This window comes from Culex quinquefasciatus, chromosome 3 (assembly GCF_015732765.1).
Source record: "Culex quinquefasciatus strain JHB chromosome 3, VPISU_Cqui_1.0_pri_paternal, whole genome shotgun sequence".
NCBI classification, from domain to species: Eukaryota; Metazoa; Arthropoda; class Insecta; order Diptera; family Culicidae; genus Culex; species Culex quinquefasciatus.
This window is the reverse complement of record NC_051863.1, coordinates 157,453,026-157,469,641: the sequence shown is the minus strand read 5'-3', so window position 1 is coordinate 157,469,641 and position 16,616 is coordinate 157,453,026.

Sequence of the window (16,616 nt, the reverse complement as noted above, 5' to 3'; positions counted from 1 at the left end):
ATTTTTATGTACAACGGTAAAAAACACGATTAAAAACCATTTCTGATCACTTTTTTTCATTTTAATGCAAAATTTTTTTTTGGCAAGACAACATTTTTTCGATGGATCAACTATGGTCCCCTTTGAACGAGCTGTCAAGTAGGAGCTTTTCTGTCAAGAAGGACCGCGAGGTTAATTTTTCAAAATTGATTTGAAAATCCATTTTAAGCTCTTTATGGTCGTACAAAGGGTCATTGTGCTCAGAAAAATAAGCTCTATCGCTGTAGACAATAATATCAGCAATCTAAGCTTCATTTTAGGACCCAATTTTAGCTTGAAGCTACCGGAAAGATTTTTGAATCCACTCAGGAGATTTCAATTTCAGCTCTTCAAAAATCAACAACTCTCATACCTGGATTTTTTTTTTTTAAAAGGTCCAATAAACAAAATTTTCAGTGTTTTTGCTTTTTGGGTGTTTTTTCACACCCCTGACTCAAGGCGGTTTCAAAAACACCCAAAAAGCAAAAACTGGAAATTTGGTTTATTGGACCCGAGATTGGATCTTTAAAAAAAAACTCCAGATCAAGCAACAACTCTGCGTGGGAGCAAAACTCGCCAGGAACAAGTAAGAACTCTTGGAGCATTCATCTTAAAATACAGTTCGTAATTTACTCGTTCTAGTGATTTTGAATAATTTAATGGATTTATTTTTTTTCCTTCCTCACTGAGGTAAGGCTATAATCCTGCTCTAAAAATGAACTTTTTATTAAAAGCTCGAAGACCCACCTTCATATATACCTATCGACTCAGAATCGAAAACTGAACAAATGTCTCTGTGTGTGTGTGTGTGTGTGTGTGTGTGTGTGTGTGTGTGTGTGTGTGTGTGTGTGTTCAAAAATCTTGCCAAGTTTTCTCAGCACTGGCTGAACCGATTTTGATCGAACCAGTTGCATTCGACTTGGTTTAGGGTCCCATATATCGCTATTGAATTGTTTGAAGTTTCGATAAGTAGTTCAAAAGTTATGTATAAAAATGTGTTTTCACATATATCCGGATCTCAATTATATGCATGTAAACGATGTCCGGATCCATCATCCAACCCATCGTTGGTTAGGTGATCAAGAGTCCTTTCCAACGAGTTTTCATTATTGAAGATCTGGCAACCCTGTCTCGAGTTATGACCATTTAAGTGATATTTATGTACTTTTTTGAAGCCGGATCTCACTTAAATGTATGTAAACGATGTCCGAAACCATCATCCGACCCATCGTTGGTTAGGTAATCAAAAGACCTTTCCAACGAGTCCTTAAGATCGAAGATCTGGCAACGCTGTCTCGAGTTATGACCACTTAAGTGATATTTATATACTTTTTTAAAGCCGGATCTCACTTAAATGTATGTAAACGATGTCCGATACCATCATCCGACCCATCGTTGGTTAGGTTATCAAGAGACCTTTCTAACGAGTCCTTAAGATCAAATATCTGGCAACGCTGTCTCGAGTTATGACCACTTAAGTGATATTTATGTACTTTTTTGAAGCCGGATCTCACTTAAATGCATGTAAACGATGTCCGGATCCATCATCCGACCCATCATTGGTTAGGTTATCAAGAGACCTTTCCAACGAGTCCACATAATTGAAGATCTGGCAACCCTGTCTCGAGTTATGACAACTTAAGTTATGTCTGTGTACTTATTTTTCAGGACCTAAAAAAATAGCTGAAATATGTGTCCAAACCACTCATATTACCCATTGTTGGTAAAAAGTGAGGAAGGCATCAACCACATAGGTGGATTAAGTTAGTTTTTAGTTTTAGGTTAGGATTAGTTGTTAAAGTGTTTTTTTTCTTTTTACCCAAATGTATTCAATTCAATGCAATAATGTAAAACAATTTGAAGCAAATAAATAAATGTGATCAGTTAATAATACAACGAAAAATACAACAAAGATGAAGAGCATTAGGCCATACCACTTATCATGTAAAAGAAATGTAATTATTATAAGAATGTTCAATAAAGACATATTTAATTTAAAAAAAAATGACCCTTCTGGGTCAATGTAGATTCGAAAAGTACATTAAATTTCCCATAAAATGACATGTTCCAAAATTTTTTACAGTCGAGTAACGGAAAATGGGAGAATTTTTAAAACGTTTTTAGTGTTTTTTTCGATGAAAAATACGTTTTTTTCGGAATTCTGAGTACGCCATCAAATCGGGCGTCTAATTTTACATAAAAGTCCCTTTGACACCAAATTTCTATCTCATCACCGTTTCAGGCTGCAAATTATTGAAAAATACCTCTTTTTTCGCATGTTCAAAAATTGAAGGTGTCGTACCGCCCCTCCGTCACGAGATATCAAAAAACGGACCTCGGATTCGTGATCAGGGACAAAAGTTACACCTTAGGACAAAGTTTCACGCAAATCGAAGAGGGGTCGGGGCAACTGCTGTGTGAGTTGGCGGAAAATTACCCTAATGATTAAATTATTTTTGGTCTTTTTGGAATTTTATTTTAGTTTTTGAAAAGTGAGATGAAACCCTCAATAAATATTTTAAAATAATTACTTTTTTAAAATTAGTTTTGGCTGGTCAAGATTGATAAATCTTGCATTGATATGAAATTCAATAAAATGTAAAACGTTAGAATAGAAGCAAGTTAGCGAAAACTGTTAAGCTATATTAGTCAAATATTTAAAAAAAAAGTATTTTAATAACTGAGAATACGCATGCCCTACATTTCGTTTCATAATATTTCTAGAGCCCATCCATGACCCAATTGATTTTTTTTTTTTAATTAAGAAAAGTTGATTTTGTGTCACGTTCAAATTAAGCGTAGAATTTTCAATAGTTTATATTGAAGCATAATAAGTAGTTTCTGTAATTTTAACATAAGATATGCAGGGTTACTATGACATTTTTCACGATCCGCGAAATTTGGCGTTTTGAAATTAGGATCCCCGTGAAATTTGAAATTTTTAAGCGTGAAAAATCACTAAGCCTATTTATTGGCAACTGGGACCGATTTGCTCTCAACTCCGTTATAGTGTATTTATCGCCGATTCAAGCATCAGTCCTGTCTGCGTTAGTAGTTGTGTGCAGCGTCCGACCACTGCTGCTGCTGGCTGGCTGGCTGCTAAAACGCGCAAGAGAAAGAACCCAAATCCACGCAAAAGAAGAGGAAGTTCTTCTACCTGCCGGGGACCGTGACATTCACCCTCCTTTTATCCCACGACGATTCCCGTCCAGCAACCCAACCAACTCTCTCGATTAATTCAATTTTCTCTCTCGTTCGCGGTACGATAAGTACACTGCTCTCTCTGTATTAGTCGCGTCGTCACTCTTCAATAGCAAGTGTGTGTGTGTGTGTGTGTGTGAGCGGGATGAAACGAGGCAAACGAACTCTCAAGAACCATTACAGATCCATTCTTGGCACAGGCATTAGTGCCATCTGCTGTGCGGGCAGTAGGCTCTGGAGCAAAAACATAAACGCACACACACACATCATAGTCAACCGTTTTATGTTGCGAGAGCGCTAAGCAAAACCGGAATACTTACGGCGAAACATGAACGCGTAGGGAAGAGAGTGTGAGAGAGGGAAATAAAAATGGCGCGCACGCGACGGAGAGAAAGATGCCATAAAACGATAACGTTGAGGCGTGTGCCATACGATGCCATGTGCGCGCAATGCGATTTTTATGGCAACGTATCGTATCCGTTGTGTGCCGCTCCGAGCAAGTTCGTTTCACATAGCAAAAATCCATTTTCTAACCAATTTTTGATTTTTAAAATGCATTGTAAAGAAGAACTCTAAAAATTCTAGAAAATTTGAAGGTTAGAAGTTTGACTTGTTTTATGTGGCTTTGCTAATGTTTTTAAAAATGTAAATTTTAGGGGTCAATTTTGGCTGAATTTTTTGCTAACATTTCCTATATTTGAAGTAAATCGTGGACAATCGCCCATACATTACAAGGCACGATGATTTGATGTGCAAACTTAATCAGGATCGCGATAAAAGAGGTTTAAATTGAAAAATAATAATAAAACAAATTCTGGTCTAGAATTTAACGAAATTTTGTCTGTTTGTTATAGATTTTTTACAAAAAGTAAATTTTTCGATTCGTCCACAAACAATCCCATGTTTGTAAACAAACGACGCCATAATGCCAATGTTGTTCGGTAGCTCATATCAGGCCATCGCTGGGGCCCTGAAAAAATAGAAAGGCAAAATGTAACAATAGGAGGTGGTAGAAAAGGCCAAATACTACCAAAAACAAAGATAAACTAAACAAGATAAATGCAAACTAAAATCACGGACGAACGGACATGACACCACGAACAAATTTGACCCAGTTTTGTGAGGCAAAATTCAAATTTCAGCCGAATAAAAATACGTTGAAACCGCGATGAAACACTAGCGCCGCTTGTGTTCACGTTGGCGAACTATATTTGTTTTGAAATTATTACACATTCAGTCAAAGCACGGACGAACGGACATGACACCACGAACAAATTTGACCCAGTTTTGTGAGGCAAAATTCAAATTTCAGCCGAATAAAAATACGTTGAAACCGCGATGAAACACTAGCGCCGCTTGTGTTCACGTTGGCGAACTATATTTGTTTTGAAATTATTACACATTCAGTCAAAGTTTTGGCATACTGCGGCGATTGAAAAATTTCTGTATTTTATCCGCTACCAATACTTTCGCATTGCGCGCTGTTCCTTTTGCGGCGAACGGTAGTTATACACATTTTATTGATGTCAACAATACTTTTTGAAGCGAATCCAAAGTGAATCATGAATAATTATTTGTCAATAAACAAAGAAAACAGGATGTGCGAAGTTCATGACAAATTTAGTAAATAAGTTCAGCTATTTAATTTATTTATAATTTTCCTGACACTAAGAATTTTTCATTATTTTGAGCTCGCGATTAAGCATAACATTTTCCGCTGTCGTAAACGGGAATAAGCCAACATTTTGATGCCATTCTTGCACGTCCCAGGATTCCAGCTTTCAACAGCTATAAATGGCAAAGATATAACGAATCAGAATGCCCGAAGGACGCTTAGCACACGGAATTCGAGAACTGGCCTCCCAACACTAGGGAATGGCAAGTTCGTAAGATCCGGTCCAATAATCCGCAAATCCTCTGCCACAAAACACCATGTGCGGGAAGGAAGGAACAGCCAACGGTTCGCGGAACTGTCCCAAATCGAAGCTCTCGGCTGGTCGACACCCAATTCCCGCAATCTCCCGCAAAATAAACTGAGCATACTTTGCGGTTGCGGCACGACCTTCTTGCTCCTTTCAATTATTTGATAGTTCTTCTGAGCCGCAAAACTAAACCCACTGCTTAGAAACATCAAGATCTAAAGGAAATCTGAAGATGCCCCATTCTGTTTTGTTTAGTTGTTAAAACACGTCGAAACTTTCATTCCATTTCATTTAGCACCTTGTTTAGCACGCAAATCGACGATTCCAAACGTTTTGACAACCGACGAGCCGAACTCAAGCAAACGGTCGAGTAAAGCAAACTGTCAAATTTTGTTTTGACATTTACGATCTCGTTCTGAAGGCAAGCAGGAAAAAAAGAACATGAAGAAGAAAGAGAAGACCAGCTTCAAAATCGAAATGCTGGTGTCATGTCCGTTCGTCCGTGCTAAAATACTAAAAAGAAAACAAGAGTAACAAAAAAACAAGAGAAGCCAAGTTTTTCGTTGCTCAAAAAAGCCTCCACAACACTAGAAAAATAGAAAAAAAATTGACTGTAGAGGGTCAACATTCAAGCGATAAACAAACATTTCATTGAAGAAAAAAAAGCGCAGATGGTTATGTTACACATTACCAATATGACAAAAACTTTGAAAAAAAATACTTATTGATTTTTTTTTATTAAAATATGATTTAGATGTTAACAAAAATAAATTGGATTAATTTATTCGTTCAATTGGGTCCAAAAGCCCTATGCAAATGTTTATGTACAACGGAAAAACACGATTTAAAACCATTTCTGATCACATTTCCATTTTAATGGTTTTAATGTAAAAAAAAAATATTTGACAAGACAACATTTTTTCGATAGATCAACTATGGTCCCCTTGGAACGAGCTGTTAAGTAGGACCTTTTCTGTCAAGAAGGGCCGCGTGGTTAACTTTTAAAAATTGATTTAAAAATCCATTTTAGCTCCTTTGAGGTCGTACAAAGTGTCATAGTACTCAGAAAAATAAGCTTTATCGTTGTGAACAATAATATCGGAAAACCCTTGGAAGTAAACTTTAAGGGTGGCCACTCAAGTCGGGAAATCGGGAAAGTCGGGAAAAAGTCTGGAATTGGCCAAAATACACGAAAAGTCGGGAATTTGTCGGGAAATAAAAGTTAAAAAAATTCTTCGATTCACGTTTATTGAAAATCAAGCTCGTTTCCAAGGATACTAGATGACACCAGAAAAAAGCAGCCTCATAATTTTTTTTAAACTTTAATTTTTTAAAGGGTTTAAATGGATAAAAATAAACATTTTTATGCATGTTTCTATTGTGAAATTGTCTCAGGAACACGAATATGATAAAATTATCACCAGAAAATGGGATCTAAGGGGTCCCCCGAGCAAAAATTTACAACCAAAAACTTCACTAAAAGTAAAAGTGTCTATTTAATATGTTAAACTGCCTTACCCAAAGCGTTCTCAGTCTCAGATGGTAGTCCCAGATGTCCCCTACAAGCTGCAGGTCGAACCGAGTTGATATCTGGATGGAACACTTTTTTATTTGAGTTTGAAAATTATGCTATTTTTTCACTAAAATGCCAATAACTCCCTTTAGATTTAACCAATCGGGATGCTCTACCCTGCATTTTGCTGCATTTTTTAAGCCCTTTCAGATGCATTTTGAATTTTGAAATTAAATTAAATTTTGCCTAAGTTATAGCCTTTTTAAGATTTTTGACGTTTTTGAACTTTCGAACTTTGTGTCCCGATTTGCCCGACTTCCCGTTTATCTAGAGTGCTCATATTTTGGCCAGAAACAAGCCAGAAGTTTCGTATGTACAAACGACCCCTGAAAATTTCAGGCAGATTGGTGAGGTCGATGCGAGATGGGTATGCTTTGCTCGTGGACTCGCTCAAAAAAGCTGCCACCCTGCAAGTGACGAGCACATCACTCTCTACAGTGTCCTGAAACTAACAGTTTTTAAGGAGGAAAAACTGATTCGTGGTATTTGCAGTTACGTGAAAAGTGAAGATCACGAGGCGGAGGACAGGTGAACGTGTTATCTTGGATGCCGGTGTATGGACAGTGCAAGAATCTTGAGGGAAAAAGTTCCTAATTTCCTGGTAAATATACTCCATTGGGAAGCGTAGTAAGACGTTACACTTACTCATAAGTTGTCAATAAGATGATAGCTTAAGTTCCAGAATTTTCGCTGATGCAGTACTAGTTTGCCGGTTATTACTGTCTGTCACTTATCGCTGCCCCCACTTGTTTGTAAAAAAAAAACATTCGGTGGAAATGTCTGCCGAACCGAGTATTTGCGCGGTGTGTAAAGTTGCCGAGCCCGAGGCAACCAAAATTGTCACCTGTGTCAACTGCTACAAAAGTGAACACACAGAATGCAAAGGAGTGTACGGGTCATCAGCTGCTGCGCTACGAGCGAAGCCCTACTTCTGCTCAGTGCAATGTTGTGAAATTCATCATCGCTGCCAGAATTCAACGCTGTTCAGCGGGATCGACGACAAAGTCATGAGCGAAATTCTCATCGAAGTACGCAAAACAAACACCGAGATGCATGATATCCAACAAACCATGGGGGAGCTGAAACGGTTCAACACCTACGTTGGGAACCAAATCGAGGTACTTGTCACGGAGATCAAGTCTGTAAAGCGGGACTACGTGAAGGTGAAACAGGACGTTGGGTACCTCCAGAGTGACCAGAAGCAAACCAACGAAACAATCAGCGACCTGCAGTTAAGCCTTGATCGAGTCAACAGAGCTGCGCTCATCAAAAACGCTGTCATTCTGGGCGTACCAACAACCCAAACTGAGGACACCAAACAACTCGTGCGCCAAATTGCAGCTGCCGTCAAATGCCAACTACCGCAGGATGCTATCGTTGAAGCTACTCGGTTGGTATCGAAAGATCCTTCCCAGCGAACCAGTAAATCCGTGCCGATTCGAGTCGTCTTCGCAGAAGAACAACACAAGGAGGATCTCTTCGCAAAGAAGAAGAACCACGGTTTGCTGTTTACATCTGCTCTAGGTGCTGGTTCGGGCCCTGCGACGAACAGAATCATCATTCGCGACGAGATGACCAGCTTCGGTATGAAGTTACTGAAGGACGTCAGATCTCTCCAGGAACAAGCCGACATACAGTATGTCTGGCCAGGTCGAGACGGGGTAATTCTCACCAAAAAATCGTCAGACTCGAAGGTCGAGAAGGTCCGCAGCCTCCTGGATGTCCGCAAACTGCAGCAGTCTAAACGGTCGCGTGATGAGTCGCTCTTACACTCAACTGATCTCTCGATGTCGATCTTGGCCGAGCCGGACCCGAAACGCTGATGGTAGTGATCTGGTTGATCTAGCTGCTAAGCGATTTTACTGTAAACTACTTAAATTATGTCTATGTATTGTAATATTGAGTTTGAATGTATGCAACAGTGGATTGTAAATAAATTTTGTACTGATGTTGTTTCTTTGAAAATTCTTCAACTAAATATACGGGGCATGAACGATCTGGCCAAGTTTGATGGTGTACGGGAGATGCTGCAGCAGTATGGAGAACGTATCGATGTGTTGGTGCTTGGTGAAACCTTCTTGAAGGCAGATCGAACTTGTATTTACAATTTGGATGGATACATCGCAACTTTTTCCTGTCGTAATGAATCGAGCGGAGGTTTGGCTGTGTTCGTGCGGAACGATATTGATATGGATGTACTCGAGAACCGAACAGCTGACGGATTTCATCACATACACTGCCAGCTACGTTCCTTAAACAAACGTATAGACTGCCATGCTGTGTACAGGCCACCGTCATTTGGTGCTACTCGGTTCCTTGACGAGATGGATCAAATCTTGTCGAAAACTAAAAATGGTCACGATTGTATCATAGTCGGTGACATGAACATTCCCGTTAACAAACCCTCGATCAATATTGTGCAGCAGTATTCTCACCTGTTATCATCGTACGGCATGGTGGTTACGAACACTTTTGTAACGAGACCCGCGAGTGGTAATATTCTGGACCATGTGATATGTGATGAGAAACTATCGCACTCGGTTACCAATGAAACAATTCCCTCTGACTTGAGTGACCATTGTGTGGTCCTTTCTACATTCAGAAGGGCTGAACCGATCCTGAAAAGAACTCTGGAGAAGCAGATCATTGATCACCATCGTCTCAACCAACTGTTCTTCGATCGCATTACAACGTTGCCGCAAACCTTAACAGCTGATCAGAAGCTTTCTCACGTAATTAACTGCTACAATACCCTACTGCCCCAATGTACGAGAACTGTCAAAGCCCAGGTCAATATCAAAGGGCACTGTCCATGGATGACGCTCCACTTATGGAAGCTTATCCAAATAAAAGATAACACGTTGAAGCGGAAGAGGCGTAATCCGAATGATGCCCACCTGTCCGAACTGCTGGCGCATGTCTCCAAGAAACTTCAGAAGGAGAAGGCTGAATGCAAGCGGAACTACTACAGTAATCAGCTTTCCTCCGGTGATCAAAAGGCGTCGTGGAAGGTCATCAACGAAGCTATGGGGAAGAACAGCTCTCGCGCTTACCCAACCGAACTGCTGATCAACGGCAACAAGACAACGGATTCGAACCAGATAGCTCAACACTTCAACGATTTCTTCAGCAACGTGGGACCCAACCTTGCAGCAACTATCAACAGCGATCGTGAAGTCCACAAATTCGGAACCCTGTCTGCTTTACCTGAGGGAAACTCCTGTTCCTGAGACCAGCATCAATCAACGAGACAATCGCCCTCATCAATGCATTGAATCCAAAAAATCCCCGGCCCAGATGGAATTCCCGCTTCCTTCTTGAAAGCAAACTTCGTTTTCTTCGCGCACCTGCTGACTGACGTATTCAACGAAATAGTTGAAACTGGAGTCTACCCTGCTGTCTTGAAAGTGGCCCGTGTTACACCTGTGCATAAGTCGGGTGACAAAAGGAAGCAAACAACTATCGTCCGATATCCTGTCTCTCCATCCTGGACAAAGTCATTGAAAAATTGATTGTTTCGCGACTTGTAGACTTCATCACTCAGCACAAACTCCTTTACGCCCACCAATACGGTTTCAGGCAGGGTCTGAGCACACTATCCGCCTCGTGTAACCTAGTAGATGACATCTACGACTCGCTGGACAAAAGAGAACTCGTTGGAGCATTGTTCATCGACTTAAAGAAGGCGTTTGATACGATCGACCATAGACTCTTACTGGAAAAACTGGAAACCTACGGCATACGAGGTGTAGCCAAGGCAGTTATTGAGAGTTATTTGTCTGACCGACTCCAGTTTGTATCGCTCGGACAAGTACGCAGTACGCTCAGCCCTGTTATAACTGGCGTCCCGCAAGGAAGCAACCTTGGACCGATTCTGTTTTTGCTCTTCATTAACGACATCGGGAAGCTGAAACTCAAGGGGACAACACGCCTGTTTGCCGACGACACCTCGGTCTTTTACCACGGAAAAGACTGTGCTCTGATTCAACGCCAGATTACCCAGGACTTGGAACTCCTTGACGACTATTTCCAAACAAACCTGCTCTCCATGAACCTGTCCAAGACAAAGTACATGTTGATTCGATCACCCCGGAAGCAGCTCCCAGCTCGCCAGCCTATAGTCTTCAACGGTCAACAGATTGAAGAAGTTAACCAGTACCCGTTCCTTGGTCTTACCCTTGATGACACGATGAGCTGGTTAGCACACATCGACCTGTTGAAAAAGAAACTAGCTCCAATCTGCGGAATACTTTGGAAGCTGTCATCGTTCCTGCCTACTAGTTGCCTCAAAAGTTATACTTCTCCCTTGTCCACTCCCGCTTGAACTACCTTGTCACGACCTGGGGACTTGCTTATGCTGTACACCTCCATGACCTGCAAGTGATACAGAACAGGTGTATCAAAGCCGTCTTTCGCAAGCCGTACCTGTACCCAACTAGCCTCTTGTATTCCAACCCGACCGACTCACTCCTTCCTCTTCGAGCCCTCCAAAAACTCCAAATGCTGACCCACGTCCGAAAATGTCACCTGAGCACTACCACCGCTTCAACGTTTCCAATAAGAGAGCAAACCTCAGAAAATGATCGAGCTACAAGACAACTAGGTGATTTCATCTTGCCCCGACCGAGAACCGAGTTCGGTATGAAAAGGGTCGCTTATGTTGGGTGCAAGCTGCATAACGAGTTGCCGACGGTTTGTAAAAATGCGAGTCAGGGTGCTTTCAAGCTGTCGTTACGGAACCACATCAAGTCAAAAATAATAGACTACCTTGTCTAAACACCCGCCACTAAAGAGTTTTCTTCTCTGCTTTCCGGTCGCCACCGCCCGCCGCCCACCACCGTCGTCCACCGCCCACCACCCGCCACCCGCCGCCCGCCGCCCACCACCCGCCGTCCACCGCCCCCCCGCCGCCAACTGCTACCCGCCACCAACCGCCCACTACCAGCAACTGCGGCTTACAACCCGCACCCAGTGCTTATATGATTTAGAATTTAGCTTTTTTTAATTTATGTAATAGTTTGCACAGCCTTTAAAGAGAAACTGTTCTCACTGGCATACGTGCATAGCAGTCCGAGCCTAACCTTTAAAAAATAAAATAAAAGGTAGGTGAAATATTCCCAGCTTCTGCTGGGAAGTGCGTAATTCGGAATTAAAAAAAAAAAAAAAAAAAAAAAAAGCGTTCCTTGACAAAAAAGTACACTTAACCCCCGGTGGTTGGTCACTTTTTAAGTTTGTACCCCGTTGGTTGGTCAAAGTCAAACTAAAAAGTAACGAACTGCTCACGCACACTATCAAAACAAACGTTTGGTAGTGTGTGTGTGAGCTCCGTGTAAAAGGGGTGTCAAACTAAAAAGTGACCCCGTTCGTTTGACAACAGTTGGTGTCAAACCATCGGGGTTTGAGTGTAATAAAATTAAACATTAAATTCAAGATTTAGTTAGTTTTAGTTTCCAGTAACATAAAATTGAAATTGTATGTTTCGTCATGTTATTTTTAAAAGACCGATTAGAAATTTTGTTCTAAGTATTGAACATATTGGCGTTGAACATACTTGAACATATTTTGTTCTAAATGTTTAACATACACGGCCGGGGCCCGTGGTGCAGGGGTTAGCGTAGTTGCCTCTCACCCAGTCGGCCTGGGTTCGATCTCAGAATTTTTGGCATTTTTCGAGACGAAATTTGTCTGATCACGCCTTCCGTCGGACGGGGAAGTAAATGTTTGCCCTGGTCTAACTTAGAGGGTTAGGTCGGAAGCTCAATCCAGGTGTAGGAGTCGTCGTCGTGGGTCCTGTCTCGGTGGAGTCGCTGGTAGGCAGTTGGACTCACAATCCAAAGGTCGTCAGTTCGAATCCCGGGGTTGATGGAAACTAAGGTGTAAAAAGAGGTTTGCAATTGCCTCAACAATCAAGTCTTCGGACACCTAGTTTCGAGTAGGAATCTCGCCATCGAGAACGCCAAGGCAATGCTGTAGAGCGTAGAGCGAATAATTTGATTTGATTGATTGATTTTTTTATAAACAGTTTTTGATTTGAAACCATATTTTAGAGAAAAAAAATGCCCAATATTTCATGTTCTTGAAAAATGGGGAATTTGAAAATGGGTTTGCGTGGGGAATTTGAAAATGGGTTTGCGTGGTTATGCAGAATGCAGATGGAACATTTTCCATGGAGTGAATTAAAAATTATAACACAAAACAAAGCGCTATTTTAACGTATACGTAGATATAAGCAATTTATCAAACAGTCAATACTCGATATTCCGAAGCCCTTGACAAATTCCACATAAGATCATCGAATCACGTTTGCATATGATCCCACAAATGCTCCAGCGATTCGGCAATTTAAAATCCAAGTTGCCGGGGTAAAATATTAAGAAAATGCCCTCGGCGAGATAGGGGAACAGCATCTAATACAAACGTGCCTCTAATGCTCTAATGTTGCCATATCCAGGGTTGTTACGGACGGCGCGGATCGCGCGGATTTGGCGCGGATTTGCTGACTAATTTTGCTCAGGCGCGGATTTCGCGCGGATGGCAATTTTGATAAATAAATAGATAAGTAGATAGAATCACTTTCAAGTTATTAAGAAAAATATTATCAATAATTACGAAAATTTGTTTTTTTACATTGAGTGCAATTTCAATTTCTTATCAATAGATTTTTTCTGAAATTGTTTGTTTGTATTTTCTTAATACGAACCGTCGAAAAATTAAGTAAGAGGAAGATTATGTAGATATTATTTTTTAAGTGTATGGTTGAGAATTTCTTAAATATAATTATTACTACAGTTAGGGACCATCCATAAACCACGTGGACACTTTAGGGGGGGATATGGCGATTGTCCACGAAGGGGGTGTAAAAGATTCCCAAAAAAGTGTCCACGTGGTTTATGGATGGTCCTTTAACTCATTTCTTAATATATCTGGCTCTGAATATGTAATTTCTTTTGAGTTTTGAGTAATGTTTTTTTAACCTTATTTATTTTGAATTTTATAGTGGATATATTCAATTTGCTTTTGAATTTTAGATGGAATTTACCCATAGAATTTTTTTTCTAAATTTAAACATTCTTGGCGAAAAATAAAAAGATCTAAACATTCAAAAATTAATGCTCCATCATTCAAAATTCAAATTTCAAAAACTTTAAACTTTTTTTAACATTCTAATAATTTTTTTAATCAAAATTTTTTAAATCCAGATTAAATTTTTTTCGAATTTTTTAAATCGTAATTAAAAAAAACTGAAATTTCGAAATTCAGAATTATAAAAATGTGAAATTCAAAACTACAAAAAAAAAAAACAAAAAAATCAAAAATTCAAAATTTAAAGAAAAATTCAAAATTTAAAATAATAAAAAAAATCAGAATTAAAATAAATCTAAAAAATCTCAAATAAAATTTAAATTTTTAGATACTTAAATTCTTACATTTTTAAATTTTTAAATTTATAAATTATAAAATTTTAAAATTTTTAAATTTTTAAATTTTTAAATTCTTAAATTCTTAAATTCTTAAATTTTATAAATTCCTTAATTCTTAAATTATTGAATTCTTAAATTCTTAAACTCATAAATTCATAAATTCATAAATTTATAAATTCTGAAATTCTGAAATTCTTAAATTCTAAAATTCTAAAATTCTAAAATTCTAAAATTCTAAAATTCGTAAATTCTTAAATTCTTAAATTCTTAAATTCTGAAATTCTGAAATTCTGAAATTCTGAAATTCTGAAATTCTGAAATTCTGAAATTCTGAAATTCTGAAATTCTGAAATTCTTAAATTCTTAAATTCTTAAATTCTTCAATTCTTCAATTCTTAAATTCTTAAATTCTTAAATTCTTAAATTCTTAAATTCTTAAATTCTTAAATTCTTAAATTCTTAAATTCTTAAATTCTTAAATTCTTAAATTCTTAAATTCTTAAATTCTTAAATTCTTAAATTCTTAAATTCTTAAATTTTAAATTCTTAAATTCTTAAATTCTTAAATTCTTAAATTTTAAATTTTAAATTCTTAAATTTTAAATTCTTAAATTCTTAAATTCTTAAATTCTTAAATTCTTAAATTCTTAAATTCTTAAATTCTTAAATTCTTAAATTTAAATTCTTAAATTCTTAAATTCTTAAATTCTTAAATTCTTAAATTCTTAAATTCTTAAATTCTTAAATTCTTAAATTCTTAAATTCTTAAATTCTTAAATTCTTAAATTCTTAAATTCTTAAATTCTTAAATTCTTAAGTTCTTAAATTCTTAAATTTTAAAATCCTTTGAGTCTTGAATTCTTAGTTTTTTAGAAGAAAACATTTCAAATATTTTTTCTGTAAGTTTTTTGAAAACTTTTTCTTACTTTTGTCTATTCCATAGTTATAAGTAATAATTTTTCGATTGAATTACGATGTAAATCACAGCTGAAAGGAACACCAAAACTCTGTTGTGTACCTAAATGAACTCATTGTTAATTGATTATTCACAAATAAAACCGAATTGAATTGAATTTCAAATATTGGAAATGCAATTTGTTTCGGAATGAAATTTTAGGTAGGAATTTTAATACAACCGGTATTTAAATTCATAGATTTTGAATTTTTAGAATTTCGAAGTCTAAAATGTAATTTAATTAAAATTTTACATTTTTTTAGCTAATATTTTTGAAGTTAAACTTCATTTATTAGATTTTTAAATTTTGTTTATATTGTTTTATAATTTTCTATTTTGTTTATATTGGTCAAAATTATTATAGTGTCCCTCTGATTTGCAAAAAGATTATTTTTTTTGTGAAACTTTTCTTGCTTTTATTCCTTCAAACATAAAACGAGTTTAATTTTTTTATAAAATACTTACTGTATTAGTTTTTTTCTTTTGAAATAGCATTTCTTGAATGTTGCTCGCGATTTTTTTTTATATGGCGTTGATTGAGGTTTCGGTCTGCCCGGATTTGGCGCGGATTTTTTTTTCGACTTTCCCGTAACAACCCTGCATATCAGCACTTTAACAGCACTTAAAAATCGTTTTCAACTGAAACATAGTGATAAATAGCTCAATAGGAAGTAAGCAAGTTTCTATCAAAAGTTTTGGGAAATTAGTTTTTTAAATAGTGCAAACATGAAATCAAATAACAGCAAAAATGAAAATTTTGTTCATTAGACCTTTGAAAAAAAAAAAATTAATTAATAAAACTATTCGTTAGCCCTAACGAATTTTCTGATATTCGAACAAAAAAAAAAGCGATTAGGAAGTTTTTTTCTCCGAATCACGAAAAAAAATTGGATCGTGGAATATTATGGAATGTTTCGGATATTCATGAAAAGGGAAAAAAATCGTTAAATTTTTAATGTTTTTTTTTTGTGTATTTTATATTATTTTACCTCACAGTACCAAAGTCTGAATAATCAGTGTATCGTTTCTACTAGCTTCTGCCTTCCTATATAATTGGGGGGACATATTCAAATTTGAAATTATTTAATATATTGTATGAAAAATAAAGAGACAAAAAATTCATAACGCCACCTCGACGCGCACAACACGATTCTTCCTCACACTCGATTATTAATTTCCAATTTCCCAGACAGTCTACAGATTGGTTAGTTTTCATTATTACTATAACTAGTTAAGTAATATTTGAAAAAAAAAAAATAAACTACTTCGATGTAAAACAAGAAAAGGTTGAGCCAGATTAACACAAAACCGAGTTTTAGTTAACGTTCGCATCCAGCACAATTTTCACCTGCGGTAGCAGTAGAGAAAATGATTCACAGAGAGAGTTGTTGTAAACTTATGATAAACCAATAAATTAGATATTTTTTTTTTCTGATGATGCTACGGGAATTTCTCCACAGACTTTTCCCATACTTTCTGGTAAAAAACATGTTTTACTGCCGTTTTAAAAGACCAAGTTTTCTTAC